The sequence below is a fragment of the Pocillopora damicornis genome, chromosome 1, assembly GCF_964200805.1.
Source record: "Pocillopora damicornis chromosome 1, jaPocDami1.2, whole genome shotgun sequence".
NCBI classification, from domain to species: domain Eukaryota; kingdom Metazoa; phylum Cnidaria; class Anthozoa; order Scleractinia; family Pocilloporidae; genus Pocillopora; species Pocillopora damicornis.
Window position 1 is genome coordinate 20,967,482 of NC_142670.1, and position 22,500 is coordinate 20,989,981.

Here is a 22,500-nt window from a genome sequence, read left to right on the forward strand (position 1 = left end):
ATGCAATAAAGTGGAAATTGAAGTTTGTGTCAGGCAGTTTTGTTCCGAATTCATACATGTGATTTCAAATAAACATGCACTGCATGCTTGTTCAATTTTGAAATCACAGGTATGACTTCATACCACATTGGACTCCACTCAATTCAATTACCATTATACTGACTCATTTGAAAAGCAAACAAAAAACTGAATTAATTATTTAAAATGTATAAATGCAAATGCACCTTCAATGTAAACCCAGGGGAAGGGGAAGATTGCCAGTGCTTTCGTGACATTGTCTGAAACCATCAGTCTGTCAAAGAGCAACCTGGATGGTAAAAAGTAGTTAATTTTTCCATTCTAAAATAATCATCATGGTCAGCATGTCTTCAAATAGCATTTTGACCACCCTTGAGTTTAACATTGGCAGGTCAGGAGGTGCACATCCTCGGTGACCCAGGAGCAGTTAGTCTGGGCAAAACAAAGTAAACCGGGCAAAAATCATAGGGAAGAAATCTTTTTTCTGAAACATCCGAAATGATTTCCTGACTGGTGTAAATTAAAATTAAATTATGGCAGATAAAACAAACGCTGTGTAAGAAGACATGAAAGCAACTGTGAAGTAACTGTACGCCAATTGGAAAGAATAATACAAAGGGTTTTTTTCTGCTCAATCAGGAGCCAGCATTCGCAGAGCCATTTGGAGACTAACTGCCCCTAGGTCTCCAAGGATGGCAGGTACATAGTAAGGGTCCTTTGGTGTTACATTGTCCTAATAAAAATAAAACTAACTCTCAAAAGTAAAACCAAACTCGTTTGTGAAAGTGTAATGACACTCCACAATAACCTTTGATGACCTTCGCTCATACTGAATGGAAAAAGGCTTCTCCTTGTTGCAAATAACATTTGCGCTCCCTCTCCTCTTTCCTTGAAAATTTCGGTTCAAGAATTCTGACAAAGTTTCTCGAGTTATTTGCCCCAAGCCTGTCAAGTCTCTGGTTAGACGTTTCTTCTCTGTATACTGAATGGAAATGCTTTTTTCTTGTTTCTGTACAGGACAGCACACGCCAAATGCACTTCGAGCTTTCTGTACAGCTTTTAAAATTAAACGGAACACTTGACTGGGGATATCTCGTTTGAACGCTATCGTCCAAGCATTATGCGCTTTCATTTGTGGGCTCAACCTCTTTTTCATGACAAAAATCCAATGCTGTATTTCATCCAACAGGATTTCTCGTGCTGGGATTTTGGAGCAAAGAGCCTCTTGAATTGACCCGGTATCGAACCGATGCTTCTCAACCAGCATTTGTAGTGAATTCTTTACTTCATCTTCGAAGGCGAATCTATTTTGGAAGTTTTCGTCCTTAAATGTAGTGCAAATCGCACGAATATACTATCGAAATCGTCCGTCATATTGAAATGTTCTTTAGTTGACAACCGCAGGACATAACGTGTTTTCGTGGGCTCAAAAATGCGCATTTCTCGAGCCAAATGGCCCAGCGTGAAACTACATTTGTGAGGACGAGGAAGCTCTGCCGAAACCCAAGAACAGGGACGTCTGCTCAGATCACTTTATCAAGGACGACTTCAAGCGGAATATTCAGGTATGAAAGTTGTGTTTCTTGACCTTTGCTTCAAACTTAAAGCTATGTTTACCTTTCCCATATTCGAATTGTATTTTTTTCTTTAATTTTATTTAGATAACCACTGTAATGGAAGTGAAACGAATTGAAGCTCGCATTGGTGATTGATCGCGTGTAGTACATTCAATTGCGACCAAAGATGCGCTTAGCTGTTTTCTCCCAAAAATTTTCCTTAATCATTTTTCCAAAGCAGTGTTTATAATTATCTTATAAGGCTCGTGAATATTTATTTATACCAGAATCACAATAAAAAAAGGTCTCCTAGCCACTCTGTGTAAATAAGAAGACAATGAGGAAAACCATTAGTGTATTTAATGTTTGTTTGTTTTCCTTTCTTGTCAAAAATACAGTCCGAGCTCGGTCTCGGTTTATTCCTTTGGGCATTGCTTTCGGTGGCTGCCGAAAACGTGTCGGTTTTATTCGTTTCGAAAAAGGTGAGATATTTTGGAAGAAGACCGAAGGAACTGCGGAAGGTACTTCAAAAGACTTGGACAATGGTGTAATTAAGCTACCTTGCGCGAACAGACTTGTGATCTTGTATCCTTTTCTTTACATTGTCTTGAGATGAATGAACTCGAGATCGATTAACTGCAATCATTTGAATGGATTTAGTTTCTATTCACGGTGTATTTTTAGCTTTAATATGTTTCTAGGATTAAAGAGCGTCGCAAAAGATTTAAAAATGGATCTTGAACGAGTTGTTGTAATCACTGCGAAGAGCAAAAGCGAAAATAGTTCATCATTTCGAGCGCCGATCCTTTTGTTTTGATCCGAATCAAGCAGATTCCCGGGAGAGTTTATTTCATCTGTTAACAAAAGAAAAATATCTCACCTACATCAAAGAAGTTGCGCTCTTCACGATCTTCGGAAGCATGCCGGCATGTCGGCAAACTCATCGGAATAAATAAGTAATGAGAAAGAACAATAGCCGGAATATATGAATACTTAACAACCTCAATTTTTGAGGTATACATTTAATCCGCTATGGAGTTGTAATGCATCTGGACCTATGCTACATCTGCAAGACGCGTGGCTTCTTCAAGATCACAATTATAGTTGTGTTCCACCATGAAATCCGCTGCCTTTATTCTCTAGGCCTGGGTCCCTTTACACGCAGCCATTTACTTCGACTCTGATCAAAGCTTCATAGCCAACCACCTCGGCTTCTGGAACTCTTGATTAACTGGAAGAAGATACTGGCGTAACAATAGATAACAATGTGAACAACAATTCCCTTCAAGTCAGCTTTGATGATGACAACGTCAACAACAGTTCCATTCAAGTCAGCTGTGACGAAGAGGCTGGGGAAGACAGTTCGTTTAACATCAGCTTTGAATAAGTGGACCAGGATACCACCCAAAGCGATTTGGAGACTGATCCGCTTGTTAGTAGTTAGGGTTCTTAATTTATGCAATATGGCCGCCGGCCACGGCGTCTTGACCTGCGTTATCTATTACCTTTCTTCGTTTACTCATGACTTGTTGTAAGTTTTTGTCTTTACTATATATTGCCTTACTGTCAAGTGATCCATTAAACATGCTGACGCAGAATGCTAAAACCTCTATGAATTCTACTGGAAAAGATTCTAACACTGGAAAAGACACAAACGCTTCGAGCACCGAGTTCGTTTCTCTAGCGACTCTGAGGGAGATGCTCCAGATACAGGAACGGATGTTTAAGAACATGTTTGAGTCGGTTCTGTCTTCTGTAAATACAAGAATCGACAAGGTTGTCAAATCTGTCGCGGAACTAAAAGCGAGCCTAGAATATTCACAACAAGATATTGACGACTTGAAGGAAGCTGCAGACGCCATAGACGAAATGGAAGAAGAACTTGATGACATCCAAACAGGGTTACATAAACAAGAAGAAAAATTGGTATACCTTGAGAACCAAAGCCGTAGAAACAATGTCCGCATCGATGGAATTCCCGTACAACACAACGAGACCTGGCTGAATACTGAAACAAAGGTGAAGGAAGTACTACAGGAGAAACTAAACCTGAGCTTTGAGCCGATGATCGAGCGAGCGCATCGCACCGGAGCAAGACCAAGATCATTTGATGCTGATGGTATCAACACACGCCCAAGAACCATTGTGTGTCGTCTGCGCGACTGGAGGCAGAAGGATGATATTCTTAGAGCCGCCCGAAGGATAAAACCATCTGGTATATTTGTGAATGAAGATCTCGCAAATGAGACCATCGAAAAGCGGAAAAGGCAGGTTGATGAGCTGAATGCGGCAAAGAGAGCCGGGAAGACGGCATACTTCGTGTTGGACAGACTTGTTATAAAGGAAAGACGTAGTGCAGAGCCCAGCTAAGTTTATTTACTAAATAACGATAATGTCGCTTACCAATTTACCGTTTAGTCACTTAGATGACAGTGACTTTGCTGCGGTGATTTATGAATTCAGAAATGGACCTGTTCATTTCGATCCCGAGAGACTATCTAACTTATTTATCAATCCTTTGAGTTCCGATTTTGAGCGGTTCTTAATTCGTTCGGATGATCTAGACCCTGACATACATTTTAATATTGACGGCGGGTGTTCATATTATGTAGAAGATAAATTTAACGATACTCTTCAAAAAGAAATCATGATTAGTCGTGAACAATCGAATCATCTTTCATTGTTCCATTTAAATATTCGAAGCCTTCAAAAAAAGGTTGATGAACTATCGACCCTTCTAACCTCTCTAGATATAAAATTCTCCGTTGTTGGGATAACTGAAACCTGGTTAATGGATTCACCAGTTGGAGTCGAAATTGATGGTTATAACTTTGTTTACAAAAATCGCCCTGTTAAATCGGGTGGAGGTGTTGGCTTGTATGTATCAGACAATCTTGATTTTAGAATTCGCACCGATATTTATGCTGATGAAGCTGAGGTGATGGAAGCATTGTTCATTGAGATCATTCGACCCCATGAGAAAAATATCATTGTTGGTATAATTTATCGCCCTCCAAATCAAAATGTAAATGATTTCGTGACCAGAATGAACGAAATATTAGGGAAAATATCTCGGGACAACAAGATATGCTATATAATGGGAGATTTTAATTTGCATCTGCTAAAAAATCAAAACCACAACGCCACCGGGGAATTCCTAGATGGCCTGTATTCTCACCTGTTTTTTCCGTTAATCACGTTACCTTCCCGAATTACTTCTCACACTGCAACTCTGATTGACAACATTTTTTCTAACCATGTCGAGCACAGTTATTTGAAGTCTGGACTATTAATAACGGATATTTCGGACCATCTGCCTATCTTTTCCATTTGCTTCGATCATAAGTGTACCCGCGAACACCAAGAGAACATATTTGTCCGTGACAAAAGCGAGCTAAACATTTCCAACTTCCTAGAGGAATTAGATTGTATTGATTGGCTCAATATAGACGGGTATAATGATCCTAAAATCTGCTACAGCAAATTTCTTGAGCGATACACTAAAGCTTACGAAACACATTTTCCTTTGAAGAAACTGAAGCGTCACCTTCACTTTAGGAAACTGTGGATATCCCAGGGCTTACTTAAATCTGTCAAGCAGAAAAACAAACTATACAAGCAGTATATTTCAAACCCCTCTCTCTGGAACGAAGCGAAATATAAAACTTATAAGAACAAACTGAATCACTCCCTACGAATCGCGAAACGTTTATATTATGATAAGAGGCTAAGCGAGTCAAAATCCAATATAAGAGCCACTTGGCGTCTGCTTAATGAGGTACTAAACAGCAAGAAATTGAGACCTAAACCCAACTCTGTGTTTAAGGTTGATGATCAAGATATTTCTGACCCAATGGAGATTGCTAATCGATTTTGTCATTACTTCAGCAATATTGGACCAAACCTCGCTAAACGAATTCAATCTACGACCTCGTATAAGAATTTTCTTCCTGGTCATTTCCCTCAGTCAATGTTCCTAAATTTAGCAACTCAGGAGGAGATTATAGATATCGCATCTACGTTTCCGGCGGGAAAATCGGCTGGGTATGACAATATCCCTATGTCTATCATAAAGCGATCTATATGCAGCGTTTCCTCTCCATTAACACACATTGTAAATCTCTCCATTACTCATGGTATCGTTCCGGATGATTTGAAAATTGCTCGTGTCATACCTATTTTTAAATCAGGTGACAAAGCTCTCTTCAGCAACTACAGACCTATTTCTGTTCTACCGTGCTTTTCAAAGTTTTTGGAACGAATAATTTACAACCGTATTATGAATTATCTCAATGACTCCGATGTCTTATGTGATAATCAATATGGCTTTAGAAAAAATCGCTCTCCTAGCCTTGCGCTTATCGATTTGTGTGACAAAATTTCTTCTGCATTTGATAGAAAAGAACATGCCATTGGAGTATTCCTAGATCTTTCGAAAGCATTTGATACGGTAAATCATGACATTCTTTTTGAAAAACTCAATCATTATGGGATCCGTGGTCTGGCACTAGAATGGGTCAAAAGTTATCTTTCTGAGAGGACACAATTTGTCGAATTTAATAACGTTAGATCTGCCCCACAGGGGATTCCCTGTGGGGTGCCTCAAGGTTCTATTCTTGGTCCCTTATTTTTTATCCTGTATGTTAATGATTTGAACAATGCTTCCCTGCTTGATGCAATCTTGTTTGCTGATGATACAAACTTATTTATCTCCCATAATGACCCTGTTTCCCTAATTAACACATTAAATAGAGAATTCAACAAATTGTCAACCTGGTTTGCAGCAAACCGGCTCTCCTTGAATTTAGCCAAGACTAATTTTATGGTATTCAAGCCTTGGCAAAAGAAGCAATCCTTTGAATTTCAAGTTTTCATAAATGAGCAGCCTATTCTTCGTGTTTCTGAGACCATGTTTTTGGGTGTTTTATTAGATGACAATTTGACCTGGAAATCGCATATATCCTTAACAGCAAATAAATTATCCAAATCTATAGGTATTATTCATAAATCTAGGTTTTTTCTCTCTACTCACTCCCTTCGTACTTTATACAATTCTATGATCCTTCCATATTTGTATTATTGCAATTTAGCTTGGGCTGGTACCTATAAGTCAAACCTTCAAAGAATTGTAACCTTACAGAAACGTGCGTTAAGAATAGTAAGCAATTCTACATACATTGCCCATACTGGCCCTATTTTAAAGGAACTTAAACTCTTAAAATTTCATGATATCCATTCGTTTCAATTACAGTATTGTGCAAAAGTAATGCAAGCGGAATTCGGCGAATTTCGTTATTTGTTCTAACGATCTTTCGTCGAAAGTTCGAACGAAAATTCGATCGAAAGTTCAAGGCCTGTTAAGCGACATTTCGTCTGAACAAAGGACGCTTTTTCGATGAATTTTCGCCACGAAGCGAAAATTCGTGGCGGAAAGTGTCTCTTCGATCATTAGTGTTCGAAATTTCGCTTCGAACTGACAGTAGCCATCTGCGAGTGATCAAGTTTGTTTACTACTCATGTAAGAAACACAAAATGTTATCAAACGTATTTCCAACCTTTTTCACCGCGACAGAGACACTTAATGTTTGAGACTAAACACAGCAATTGCGACCAAGAGACATGTATTTGGTGGAAATAAACTCTCAAATGATTGGAATAGTTTTAATCATTAACCGCTTTTAAACCAGAATAAGGCCTGAAAAAATTCAGGCCTGTACGGGATTTGAACCCATGACCTCTGCGATACCGGTGCAGCACTCTACCAACTGAGCTAACAAGCCAACTGGGAGCTGGTCATGATGGTGGTTCTAAATAAACCCGTGAAGTGATGTGCACTACTTATTTTCACTATTGCCTAAGTAGTGCACATCACTGCGAAGATCACTTTCATTCATGTCTTTATCCGCAGTTCAAATACCATGACCAGCTCCCAGTTGGCTTGTTAGCTCAGTTGGTAGAGCGCTGCACCGGTATCGCAGAGGTCATGGGTTCAAATCCCGTACAGGCCTGAATTTTTTTCAGGCCTTTTTTTCACTACTGCCTAAGTAGTGTACATCACTGCGAAGATCACTTTCATTCATGTCTTTATCCGCAGTTCAAATATATGACCTTCATATATTCTTAACCGTCCAAAAGTAGAGTACGTAAATAATCCCAAACGCATCGACACAATTGATACACTGAGTGTTGCCATGGTTGCAAACAACATAGGTAACGCGGAGGACTCAAATCGTAGCGGGAAATTCCATGGGAGTTTTATATAGAGCAGTACCGAGCCACAAATTCAGCCAAATCTTTTTGAAAGAATGAACAATTGCAACGAATTATCGCCCCGAATATTCGCCGCTTAGAACGAATTTTCGCTCGAAATTTCGAGTCGCATTAACGCCATCAAGGAATATGTCGCCGAAAGTTCGAGCCGTTCAAAACAATACATGCCTCGAAAATTCGCAGAAATGTCGTCGAAGTTTCGTTTCGGTCAAGAATTCGTCGAAAAGCTAGGAATTTCGTCGAATTTCGTCAACAGGTGTTTGCATTACTTTTGCACAATACTGTAGGTACTTTTATGTTTTCATTCGAGAACTCTACACTCCCTTCCAAATTCAATAACTTTTTTTTACTGAATAGTCAAATCCACAATTATAATACTAGGAATGCTCAGTCCTTCCGTTTGCCACTGTGCAGAACGAACACCAGGAAGTTTTCAATTTACTTTCAAGGTCCAAACTTTTATAATTCGTTAAATTCTGACATAACTAGTTCTCCCTCCTCCGCTTCTTTTAAAAGAAAGCTTAAGGAATTTCTTCTCTCTAAGTATTAGCTTCTGTAAGGCAGTAATTCTTAACTAACTTACTTAATATGTGTGTGCGTGTGTGTGTGTGTGTGTGTGTACGTGTGCGCGGTCAAAGTTAATTACCATAAGTCCATATTGTAATTCTAATATAAGATTAGTTATTTTAAGTGAGAAAACCTGACCTGTTATAAGCCTCGTGGTTTCTTTCAGGTTTTCTCGCCATTTATTTTCTGTCATCAATTTTCTTAATTTTTTTTTTCCATATGTAAATGTCGTATATGGCAAATAAATATTGTATTGTATTGTATTGTATATTAGTAACAGTCACAATACCATTTATGAGAAAATGTGTTCGTCTCCCAAGTACATAGTATTTGAGGAAACACTGCTTGAGTTATTTGGCCACTGTCTTAAATGCAGTGACGAGGTCCTGGAAAAGGAGCCATTGAAAAAGGGTAGTGCACTTAAAGTAACAACAATTTGTAAAAACTCCCATTCAAAGGAGTGGGTTTCCCAGCCACTTGTTAACAGGGTAGCTGCGGGGAATGTATTGCTTTCAGGTGCTATACTTTTTACAGGAAATACGTTTTTGCACGTTTCAGAAATTGCCTCCACAATAAATCTTGCCTTTCTGAGCAAATCGGATTATCACAAATGGCAGAAGAAGCACCTTTTCCCTGTTATAAATGATCTTTGGCAGCAGGAAAAGGCGGCAGTCCTCACTGATCTCATAAACAGTAACTCAGTCACTCTCCTCGGGGATGGACGTTGTGACTCCCCAGGCTTTAGTGCCAAATACAGAACTTACACCATGATGGACAAAGAGAGTGAGAAAATTGTCAATTTCAAAGTTTGCCATGTAAAGCGGAGTACAGGCAATGGAGAAACATGCTTTTAAGCTTTGTCTTGACTGCGCACTAAATAGTGGCATTCCTGTAGGAGTTGTAGGTACTCACAGGCCCTCCGGTATCAAAGCACTCATGAGAAGGGAGTACAAGGACCTCGGTGTTGAGTACCAGATAGACAACATACCAAGAACATCAAGTCCAAGCTAGTCACGAAAGCCAAGAAGAAAGAATGCAAGGACCTCTCTCCTTGGATAAAATCTGTGACAAACCATATGTGGTGGTCAGCGATGACGTGTGACGGAAATTCCCAGCTCCTCAAAGAGAAGTGGGTTAGCATCCTCTACCACACGGCTGACAAACACGATTGGGATTTGTCTGTGCTGCACAATTGTTGTGCACACGAGCCTATTTCCCCAAGGGCACATCGTAAAACCAAATGGCTTATCGTAGGTTCCCTGGCACACGAAGCGTTAAAACATGTAGTGCTAGAGAAGACACTCTTAAAAGATTTGGACCTTCTAACGAAGACCATCCACACAGGTGCCTTGGAAGTGTACCATTCACTCTACAGCAAATACACACCCAAGCGGCAACATTTTGGATACCTGGGAATGGTAGCACGTACACAGCTAACTGCTTTAGACCACAATTCGGGCACTGGTCAATCTCAAGCAGAGGCTTCGAGTGGGAAGAAATGATTCCGTTATGTTTATCCTAAGGGGATGTCTATGGTCAGAGATAGTAGTAACTTAACTTTTCTTGTATTTTTGACTTTGGTAAACTACTACTTATTTATGAGGATTGTACTTCTTTCTACAGGGAATGATGAGGACTTTGCAATAGTCCTCTTTGAGGATGAAAACATGTACTCTGTGGTAGAGACAACACAAACTAAAGAACCACACTGCGCGTACAACCAAACCATAAATGTGTTGTGGGGGAAAGGAAAAGATGTGGAGTATTTCCCAGCCAGACTTATCTTATGTGGTTTGTAGGCTTATCATGCAATATTGTGTACTTACAAAGATATGTTACTACATGTTTTACTGCTGTATGATTGTTTAAATAAGAGCCTTTTGGAAATAGATTTCTATTCATCTAGGGAGTCAAACAAGCATGCCATGAGGTAGCTCCAAGGAGCCATTAATTTTTTATAAGAAAGACAAAGGAAAGTTGGATGTGCCATTTTATTATTGTCTATTAGATTTTGCATTTGTAGTTTCTTCCTTGGAAATGTTATGGAACATATTACTTATTGTCATCGTCAGGGAGTAAGGATGATTGTGAGAAAGAAGTACTAGACCTCTCCTTCACAAGTGAGAGTACATCTACTGCAGGATATGCTTAGACCATTATTATGACATACTGAATGAAATGAAACATAAAATATTACCTAAGTCATTCCTTGTTTAAAGAGGTTACCATATCAATGGAAATTAACCATAAGGACCTTCATGTACTTCATACAGGTTTGGTGAAAGGAAAGCGAAAAAATGTAGGAAAGGAAGTAGCAGCAAAAAAAAACTAAAGGTATTTAGTTTGCATCAAGTCTTATGCAATTACCCCATAATATATTTTAGATTACTGCAAAGGTAACACAGGTGAAACTTTTACAGGTATCACCAATATTTCTTCACCCAGGCCAGTTCCCAATTTTTCTCGATAGAAGTTTTGCATTGATATGCATAAATGCCAAAGTCACTTTCCTAAAGACAAGTGCTTTTAAAATTAAGTTCTCAGCCCCACGGAGAGCCCTTTGCAGAAGGGAAGTAAGAAACATTGTTGTTTACTTAAATATGATACAGATCAATGTCTCCTTGGTGTAATTTTAAATGCAGCAGAACATTTGGGTAGCTTGCCTTCGTTTTCGCAACTTTTGAATACAGCATGAAATAACTGGCAAAATAGCTAATTATGAGGGAAATAAGTGGTCAAGAACACACAGACTCATGACTTAGATGGAGAGGGAGAGGGAGGGCATGCAATTTCAGTTAGTCAACAATTATGGGATATAATTGAATAAGCTCTGCATGGAAAAGAAATAAAGAGTCTTATCTCACCAATGAAGGTATTGGAAGTACAGTAGGTGAAGAAAAAGAGAGGCTAAAAAGGGCATTATTTAGTGATAAGAGATTGGACTTAGGGTAATGATATATAACTAAAAAAGAGTAGTAGCCCTTTAGAGTGTTTATCATAAGGCTGATCATCAGCTGAATTTACTTGCTTTTTTGCAGGCCTCATGCAACTTTAAAAATACTTGAAGCTGGACCCTCTGTTGATGAAATTTTTAAAACCTGTGCCAGCCCATTACAAAGTAGCAGATAAAAATTGTGACTGTAGGGAACTCTTCAGGTCATCATTTTGTGGCGCTTACCCACCTCACCCACACACCCTGTTTTTCCTTGCTGTGCTTTTGAGCACTATTTCGAATTTTCATTTTTTTCAACCTTGATTTTATTTTATTGGAGAAATTGTGCAGTTTGTCATGCAAGCCAGGAATTATGTCTCTCACTTTATACAACAACATTCGTGTCAAGTCAATTTTAGTACAAGACATTTATGAGCTGACAGCATTCACAATGTTGCAACAGTTCTTCTGCTGAGGACACTCCATTAATGAAATACTATACCAAGCATTTAGTTAAAGAAATAGAACTTATAGAAGGAGCTAAACTCACTACTGAACAAGGCCATATGGTTGAATTTAGATTCCAGTTGATCCCAGCTGACATGAAATAGTTGACATCCGTTTCAGGGGAACTAAATACCTGTGCAATTTACTTTTCCCCTTTTGCCAACGTAAACCAAATTGACAAAACCACTATTGGTGGCTCAATTGCAAGACCACAAGCATCTTGGCAACCATGGGATTACAAGGAGTGGATTCTTGTTGCAGAGAAAGTTAGGAAGTTAGAGGCAAAACTAAGAGATCCTGAAGGAAAACAAAGAGCTCCCTATTTTAATTAGCAAGGAGAAATCTAGGCAAGAATTTGTTCCCCCCTTGGGCAAATAAGTGGATTTAGCTGAGGCTGAGCCACTTCACAACACCAACAATGCCTGGCAGCAGTGGTTTTCAGCTCTCCTGACAATGGCCATGCAGTACACTGACCAAGCTAAACTCCGCACAGCAACAGTGGTTTCAGATCTGTCCAATTTTTCACTGCTAGTTACATTTCTTAAGTATATGTGGGAAACCATGAAGTGTGGAAGGCTGTGCAATGGCTTCAATAGGTAGTTTAGTGAAAAGAGAAGGAACGGAATTTCTTTCTTCTATAGATTCACTGGCCTGAAATCTAAGAGGTTTTCATGGAACTTTGGTTACCTCATCTAGGAACTTTTGCATCTTGCAGATAGAAAAATTGTCATGCAAGAGGATCTGCTTTAAAACTGCACTCCCTTTCATTTAGTGGTTTACAAATCGAGGATGCTGCTGCAATTTATTCCAGAGTTGAAGTAAGCAAACAGCAAGTAGATGATTTTGAAAACGCTTCGCCAAAACTATTTCTCAACAAATCGTCTGCTGTTAGGTGGAGTTAGCCCTGGTGTGTGGACCCTGGGCTATGCTATACCATACCACACCAATTAGCTCTTTAATAAGCTTGGGTTTGAGCTTGGCCTAAACTCCATCAGGGTCGAGAGGCTAAACATGTCAAGCTGGCCAAATATATTGAGAATACTTGCAATGTAAAGAAAAGTATGAGGTGGTGATTGTGTTCTGCCACGAGTTTGTATGTCTCATTTGGCTTGGAGAGATGGACCCTTACAGTGTCTTGTACCGGCAGGAGAAGAAGAAGGGTTGTGATTCCTTTACGGTGGACATGCCTATGGAGGTGACTGACTGCCTTGCAAAGTTTATCCTGAACCGAAATTTTGGTCACGAATTCAGTGACACAAACACTCAACTGTCTTACAGAATATTATTAAAAATTAATTAAATTATAAATCAATAAAAATTATTTTAAATTATTATTGTAACTGAGGGTCTCTAATTTTCCATTAGGGGATTTGGGGGATGCCTTCCCCAGAATATTTTAAAATTTTGTATTTAGTATTTGTAATAGCACAGTGAGTTACCTAGATGGGGGACAAACTTGAGGAGCAGGTCCATCAGCTTCTCATTCAGTAAAATCATTTGCCAGTTGTATGAAGCAAAAAGGGAACGAATGGAAATCAAGAGTTTCAAAGTCTGGCAAGGAAGATGAAAGAAAAATCAAAGTGCTCTGTGAGCAAACTCGTGAATTGACAGATGACTTATATGATTTTTTGGATTATGTTTAATGTTATCTGGTTTAGGGAATTTTGTGGTTGATTGTCATATTCAGAGTACGAGCAGTAGTACAGTGTTCGCTAATGTAGCAAAGAAACAAAGTAATAAAAATTTTCATTGACAAGTCTGTGCGACCATCGCCGGTCATCGTGGACATGTCCAGGGGCAATGCCACTGAGTAAATTTGAGGTTTTTTCTGACTCGCGGTCATTCTAACTGGCTGAGATGTTTCTCATGGAAACGGTCATAAAATCTGTCACACAATAAATTAAAGTGAAAACAACTGTTAATCTGGTCTTTTTTCGCTTTTGTCGGGAGAAATATGAGTCAAAACATGGCAACAAAGTCTCTCTCCGGTCACAAAACAGCCAAAAGCAGCCATATTTGAAATTGCCCTGTAATGCATTGCCAACTCAGTACTGAATAAATGTATATCGTGTATGCTGGCAGAATGTGTGTTTCCTGATACTTAAGGTGGCTGAACACGGTTTTTGATACCTGCGTTTCATTCTCCTTTTTCTCTAAAACCCTTGATCCCTCGGTCGCCAAAAATGGCAGCAAGCAAGTTAACAACACAGACGTTAGTTTTTAGATTGCTAAGCTGACGTATGTGCCGTTGCCATGGCAACATGAATAAATATAAACAGGCCTTTAAAATTGGTTTTGTTTATTTATAGAAAATCGAGTCATTAGATTCTCTCTTAATTTGCATGAACAAGCTTGTAACGATAATCACATGTTAATGCCATTTTGCTAATAATTTAACAGAGATGTTCAAGTATTCCTTGTTGAAGGTTCACTGGAATATCTAGAATTTCCTTTGTTAAAGTTTAGTTTTTCTCAATACTCCTGTTTTTATTTCCTTAAGTATTTTCGCGCCAAATTTCGTGAAATTCTAATGAGTGGTTACCAAGAAATAGGCGTATTTCCGAGAAAGCAATTTTTCATTCAATCCCAATTTTTTACTTACTACGCATGCGCTGCAATTAACAAGGTTCTTTCGGTAACAACAAAAAAGTTAAGAATTGCTGGGTTGTTTGCATCGTTATCTTTTCTAACATATCTTTGCAATAAAATATTAAAACCACCAATACACTGCGTTCAATTATAGAGAAAAATAACATAGATGGTGCGGGTGCTGAGTAAATAGAATAATCAGCTGCTGCGATCGAATGGTTTTAGTAAGAGGTGAGGCAGCTGAAATTTTTGAGAAGAAAATCAGCGTTAAATTAGTTAAGACGTTAGTCTAGAATCCAGCCAATCAAATTATGTGTTTTCGGAGCCACGTTTTGCACATGGAAGGCCCCTTTCTATAGGGGCGTGAACGGGAGGTCCTAGGAGCTAAGTTGAGGGGACTAGACTTTAGGGTGTTGTCCCTTGTGGAAAACTGCCAAAACCTTCGCCACAAGCAGCAATTCATATGACGCAATAAGGCTTAGGGTATGTTGTAAGAATGTCTTCCAAAAGCGGTATAAGAAAGAAGACCAAGGACTGTGGAAGACTTAAACCTGCTAAGTCTGCGTCGGCGATGAACTGGATCAGTAGAGAAGAAACGTCAAATACTTCTCAGAAAGGTGAAGGTTCAGCACAAACCTCGAACAGTGGAAAGCAAATGGGGGAAGGCGAAGGTTCCGTACAGAGAAGTAATGATGCAATGGCGAGTTCATCTAGTGCGCGCGATGAATGTCGTGATGCCATAATAGCGTACGTGCACAAAGTATCGGAGTCCAGAAGGAATAAGCGGAACACTGTGGATTATTCGACAATGGTTCTTCAGACCTCAAGTGATACGCAGCTACCCGCGCTGATATACTCGAAGACCAAGAGAAAGCTTTTGGTTGATAGTGAGCGGTCGCGCACGCCAGTAAAGCTGCAGAGATTTACTTACACGTTGGATGGGTCCAAAGTCATCGTCAATGATATGACCAAAATTTCTTCACCGCAACCAACAGAGTACTCGTTTCAATTCGAGGAAGTAGGGAGCAATGATGAGGAGCAGAGAATGGCGGTAAGAGAAATCATTGACAACTCCAACGAGGGAGACCTGATGTCCATCCGCGGGAAAATAGTTGGTGTAGCTGAGCCAACAGTGACAAAATCCAGGGGGCTGAAAGTTGCCAACGCCTTGTTTGCGGACGAAACGGGTAAAGTTGAGCTGGATTTATGGGAGGGTCATATCTCCGCTGTGGAAGTTGGCTATGTGTACACTATATTTCCTGTACAAGTTCGACGGTGGTTGGGCAAGAAGAAAGTCTCTACAGTGGTGAGCAGTACTATCAGAGCAGAAGAGATGAATGAATGTTTGTCAGCAATCCCGCTGGCAACGGACGAAGAAATACGAGGAGGATTTGCTTCAAGCACCTTGATTTCGATGTTTTTTTTAAAATTTGTTTTTATTTATTTTGTAAAGTCAAGAAAACAGGGAAGGGGTTGGGGTTTGTATGTTTGTCGCAGGATTGATTCTAACGTATGTTCTTTTGTATAGGTCAGAGCCCACATCAGTTCCTTTCCTCGACAAACATCCCACTATTCCCACAAAGACAACCCTGACAGAGAGTATCTGGAACCAGGATGGTCAGTACAGAGAATGGACTATGATTACTTAGAGATGAACGAGCCAGCTGTTCTCGAAAGGGAACGCGAAATTATAAGGTAACTGTAATAGCTCAAAACAAATGAACAGTTAAATGAGTTTTAAGGTCTTAGGTAATAAAAAATAAATAATACCCTTTCAACCTAAAAAACGCCAGAAAAACGAGGAAATACACCGAGGAAAAAGAAAAGGAAATTGTGAAATACAAAAAGTTCACAAGGACTGCCAATGGCAAATTTGAAAACTTAAGCGTAAACCTTTTATAATAAAGGACAATGTCGACAGGTATTAAAGACATCAGTTCGCGGTAGTTTGTACATCTACTAAACGCACTAAACGCATTACTTTCGGCGCTGTGATAATAGAGAATCATTTTATTTCCTTAGATGTTAGCAGGAAAACACAACACCAATTCCACCGAAACTGAAAGCCCACATCCTACAACACACATACAGGGACATCTTCAATGGAGAATTCAACCTGGGCTTCGCACTACCTACCTCGCCAGAACAGTTCCGTGATTGCCCGTGCAATAAATAAAGTGATTACCATATTTATTGGATTAAAAACCGTCCTCGAATAAACGCCCCAGTTTAGAGCAGAAATGATTATCATAATGAACGCCGCCCTCAAATAAACACCGCATCATCAAAAAGCAAATGCAGCAACATATAATCAAGTTTGTGCAAGCCTAAAAAATTAAGATCAGTACATTTGAAAATCGAAACACGAGAACAATATACGAAACATGTTTTTTTTTTTTAAATCAAATATTCAGTTAACATACTATTCTTTGCAAAAAACAAATTGGATTTTAAATAAACTGCGCCCTGGAATAAAGGCGGCACTCGAAGGAAGAATAATTTAAAAAACGCCGCGGTGTGTAACGGAATAAATACGGTGATAAAGTGGATCTGCGTCAAATACACGCTCAACTAATAACTTACAAAATCATCTGCTGTTAGGGAATTACAAATTTCTAAGCAGCGAGCCAAGTATGATAAGTGTAGTTTTCCCGTTATATCGAGGTTTCCGACAAGGTGAACCCTCAATTTCGCGAAAAAATTCACCTAGTCCCCAGTCATTGTTAGATACAGGTCTCATATAACACCATTTTATTCTGTCTTAATAGGTCGCTCGTAAGCTACTCTGATGGCTGTTCGGGTCAGAACAGAAACAAGACAATAGTTGCCCTCTATGCCGAGCTACACCGCACGGGCATTTACGAGGTACTTAACCACAAGTACCTCGTGAGGGGCCACACGTTCCTTCAAAATGACACAGACTTTATCCAGATCGAGAAGAGAAAGAAAAGTGCGGTGGTGTACTTACCAGAGGACTGGTGTAAAGTCATCAGAGAGGCGAATACAGTGAAACCGTTCGTGGTACGCGAAATGAGGCAGCCTGACTTCAAAGACTGGAGGTCCTTCTTGGAATCCAGGTACATAGACAATTAATCAGATAGTAATCGACGTGCGTTTCTGGTATGAGGTCACCAGATATGCACCCCCGTTTTATTGGGTCAATATGTATGTTCAAGTTATAGAGCATTTTAGAGTGGCCTACAGTAAAAAATCCCAGTAATAGCTTGTTTTTGCACCCAAGCCTTATAAAGATAAGGGGGGAGAGGGGGGGAAAAGTTCAAGGGTGCGATATTCGCGGTGTGCTACAAGAAAATCATTACTTAATTCTCCGGATATTTCCACTGAAATTTTTTGAACATATCATCTATTTCCTGGATTTAAAGTAAGCTAAATAAAAATAAGGCATGCAATGCTTGTTTTTAAAACCATGAAGCCGCAATGAACTTTGGAAACCTTGTAGAATAGGACTCATATGGATGTTTTTATATTTCATATCACTTAACCATTATTAATATTCTTGCTAGGTACCAACCGATAGCGAAGGACCGGGATGGGAAGCGCGTCCGAATCCTCGACGCGCATTGGTTAAACTTTGGTTGGGGAGAGGAGAAAGATCCTATCACTGGGGAAACCCAAATGGTCCACCATCCAGACGAAGTTTGGGTAAGGTATGGGTTTTCCACAGATGAACCCTGGAAAAAGGTAAACATCCGGTGCCAAACAGATGCCAACAAAACACCAGGCCGCCTCTATCCTGCTCGTTTGAAGGTGGTCCCAGCCAAACTGGAAGACCTGCAACAAATAGCTGCCTTCACCCTGAGCCCCAGAGCCAGTTTTACTTAACCATGGATGCTGCCGAACCAGAACCAAAGGATAAATGAACATCTCATTTTAACGTAATATCGAGGCTAAAATTTGCGAAATTTTGAGAATATTTTAAGCATAAACCTGAGGCTGAGATTTTAAAAAGAATATAATATTGTGTTGAAAATTTGTAAATACAATGTAACTTTCTTTCTCTAAACGGGAAAACTAGCCAATAACACAATTAAAACCTATACTAGCCAAATTTTTAATGCTTTTACCATTCGATATAGCACATATGCAAGATCAGAAGTTCATAATACTAGGATATATAGTAAGAGATATTATGAAGATATATGTAAGGGGTATTAATATGCGTCCGCGAAACCGTATCTCACTAGTAAAGTATAGTTTGCAGTTTAAAGCAACACTGTCACGGTGGCAGAACTTGAAAAAATCAGGCTGACTTTTTCAAGTTCGTATCTTGAGTTCCTGGTTTTATCACAATGATAAAACTTTTTTTCAGCTGCATTGTACTGGCATTGTTACTTTTTACATTCCATGAAAGCCGCTACGAAATTTAAGGTTTTTTGCATACGCTATTGGTCGAAAACGAAGCGCAAACCAGCGAAAAAAAAAAAAAACAGCGTATATTGAGTAAAACTAAGTCCACATTCCAAAATTCAACTACTTCTGAACTCTTTCAAAAATGGCCGAAAATCAAGGGATCGTTCTTGCTCTGAGCCTTTCAATTGATCTTAAAGATGCCTATTATTCAGTGCCAATACATTCTGATTTCCAAAAGCACCTAAAATTCAGCTGGAGAGGCCAGTTGTACAAGTATGTTTGTTTCCCCAATGGACTAGCACCACGCCCTAGACAATTCACAAAATTGTTAAAGCCAGTTTTCTCCAGCCTCAGAAAACTTGGGCACATCCCTGTTGTATATATAGATGATACCTGGCTTAAATCTAAAGACTATAACTCCTGTGTCAATAACATTGCAGAGACCATTACCTTATTGGATAGGCTTGGATTTGTGATACACCCTAAAAAGTCTATCTTGATTCCTACACAAGAAATTACTTTCTTGGGATTTATCTTTAACTCAGCCAATACGACAGTCCAACTGACTCCTGAAAGGGCCCTGAAATTAAAAACTGCCTCTCTGGATAATTTGGAGGCCACCACACCCCTTATTAGTGATGTGGCCTGGCTATTAGGGCATGGCAGTTCATTGCCACACTGCTTTAAAGTCTCGCATGACTTTAAGCAACTTAGACCAATGACAAAGTAGAATTAGAGATTAAACGAGGCTTACCTGTAAGGTGAAGTTTGATTGGAATTCTATGAGTTATTGGTCAGGAGCAAAGGAGTCACATGCCTGCCCTGCATAAACTATGTTGATCTGTAATTCTTCAACCCACCCTATTTATTAGGATTAGGGTGTGGCAATTCACAAGCTGTTTTAAAAACTGAATGCTCTAGTTTGGCGTGCCCTATCTCACGTGACTCCTTCGCTCCTGACAAATGCCTCATAGAATTCCAATCAAACTTCACCTTACAGGTAAGCCTCGTTTAATCTTTAATTCTACAGGTACCTGTTAAAGGACGTAAAATGTTATGCGAAAATTCTGTGTGTTTTACCTATAGCCAGGCAATGCCAGGGCTTTCTCAGACAAAACTACTGGATGACCACCTAGCAAGATGGTAAGTAGTTAGAGCAAAATTTTGTAAGTTGAATTTTTCAGTTCAAGACTGAGCTGCCTTCGTATATAAGCAAAGGAACTCAAATAATGCTATCTGTCCACATTTAAGGCAGTTCGCTTTTTGTTGGAGCTGTTGACTGTGCAAGAAATTCTGCAAAAGCCAGAAAGAGCTGGTAAATGTTTGTTTTGAGTTTATTGTTGTCAAAACTTTTCTGATCCACATTTGTTAGAAGTTTCATTCTTTCTAAAAAAGTTGCTGTTACTCCCATAGGGTCACAGAATATCCCAAGGTCCAACTGTGTAACTGAATAAATTTTTGCTTGTTTTCTGTCTCTAATTCTCTGTTTACTGTCTCCATTAATTTGAATTTCCCAGGGGTTTTTTGTTTTGAAGGTAGGTTTAAGCAACTGAATGGGTTTAAGAGTTAAAGATCCTTTTATATGTTTTATTCTATTTTAACAGATCGAAAATTGAATAATTATATTCAATAAACAAGAGATGTTCCCCCTGGGACACTGGGAAATCACAGAAAAAAGATGCAAAATGAAAGAGGCTTTTTCTTTTACGAGGCCAAGTAGACAACTGGTAATACACGGAAAAATGCTTAGTGAACTTGCTCTTCATGTCTGTTTTTAAAACAATTCACATCCATGGGCTCTTTTCCACATTGTGCTGATTTATTTCAGGATTTTTCTTGGTAATGGGTAACAGATAAAGCATGAGGAATAAGTGTTAAGCCCGTGTAACTAAAACTTTTAACGTCCTTCTCTAAAATACTTCTATTATGATGGTTTATTGAACCAAATAAAAATGTCAACAAAAAAATTTGCTTGCCATGTGACTTTAAATGAAGAGAGTGGTCTGCTCTTTAATCTTTAGTGTTAACTTATCACACTTTGAAAACTGTTCGTCTGAAAATTTGATTGACAGTTGCGGAATTCAGTGAAGGGACTCTAGTATTCCCAAAGCTTAATCAGTTGACCAATCATATCCCAGCAGTGCTGAACGTGCATTTCTTTATGCCGGACTTATTACGTATTTTGCACTGCAAGTAAATGTCTCAGAAAACAAAACCTTATCATTATTTTTTGCTCCTTTTTGAAAATGTAGGATTCTCGAGGTGGAAAGAAACAGAAACCTCCAAATACTGCAGTACACAATTACTCAACCAACTCCAGAGGTTACATTAAAGTTCAAGGAACAAGAAGACTCAACTGCCCAGCAAGTCTGCAAGTGCAAGCTCTACGGCTGTACACTGATTATACTTTAGAATCTGAAGAGTGCTTGTCAAAGAATGGTCTGTGGAAGGCAGAAACTGGGATTCTCAAACTATTAAAGGATGACATGCAGACAGGAAAGCACCTGAGAACAACAACAAGGTTCTATTTCAGGCTTCCCCTTAGTACAGCACACAAAGTACAGCCTGTCGGCGAAGCTGCCACAGTAGCTCACTCCATCCATCTGAAAATCACAAGCAAGATCTGCGAGCTAGTAAGTGAAAATATAACTAGTCCAGATGTGGTATGGAAATGCTCAGAGCAGTACGTCGACAAAGAAATGTTTGGAAGTCATGAAGGTCATCAGAAATCCCAAAAGTCGAATGGAAGATATTACCCCAGTCACCAGGACTTGCAAAGTCATATTGCACCAACAATCAGCACCAGCAAACACTGTGGTGATGACCAAGAGTCACTAAAGCACAAAATTGAGGAATAGAGGCATGACTCCCCATCATCCAAGTTCTACTTCAAGGCAAAGGATGAGGTCAAGGGTGGTGATGAGACAAAGTTTTTGTTCATACACCAAGAGGGATGGCAGTGGAGGCTTCTCCTCAGATATGGCAGTGACCTTTTACTAATGGATGCCACCTACAAAATGAATAAGTATGTGATACCTTTGTTTTTCGTGTGTGTCCACAACAATGTGGATTATAAGGTTGTAGCTGAATTTCTCTGCCAGAATATGGACAATGAAGTTATCTTTACTTTGTCAAACACTGCCTCAGGAGCAACTTTGGGGCCGCTGAGTTTGCCGAACATGACATGAAATGTGTCAATTTAGAAAAGGGTGAATTTCTTGTCAAAGCAGTGCAAACTGTACAAAGCTGTTTGCAGTCAAGCGTTTGGAGCCAGTGAAAGCTGACATAAAACGCATTTCCCCTGTAACCACATTTTTGCTGTTTTTGACAAGTGGAGCTTTAACAGCTTACTACATTCCTACAAAAATAGCATCTTCATAACTTCAGACACCAGGCAATTTGATCAAGCCGATCCAGATGAAGAACCAACCTCGGAGACGAGTTCAACGAACAAGGGAAATGGCAATTACAGTCAAGTATGAGGTGCAGAAACAACAGTCCCACTTTATCTTTCGGTAAAGATGATGCACCTGCTCAATTCGGTGGCCCTTCTTCCTAGCCAAAAATCAACAACAACAAGCAACCTTTCATAACTCAAAAGCTCAGAAAGCCCCTTCAGGAAAGAGTTGATGAATTGAGATCAGCAACATTTGTGGTCGATGATTCAGCTATCCTTGAGAACACTATCAC

General features: G+C 39.4%; 1 pseudogene; it reads left to right on the plus strand.

Annotated features, from left to right (window-relative positions):
- Positions 1-9,502: 9,502 nt before the first annotated feature.
- On the plus strand, positions 9,503-13,150 carry LOC113667111 (uncharacterized; annotated as a pseudogene).
- The last annotated feature ends 9,350 nt before the right edge of the window (positions 13,151-22,500 follow it).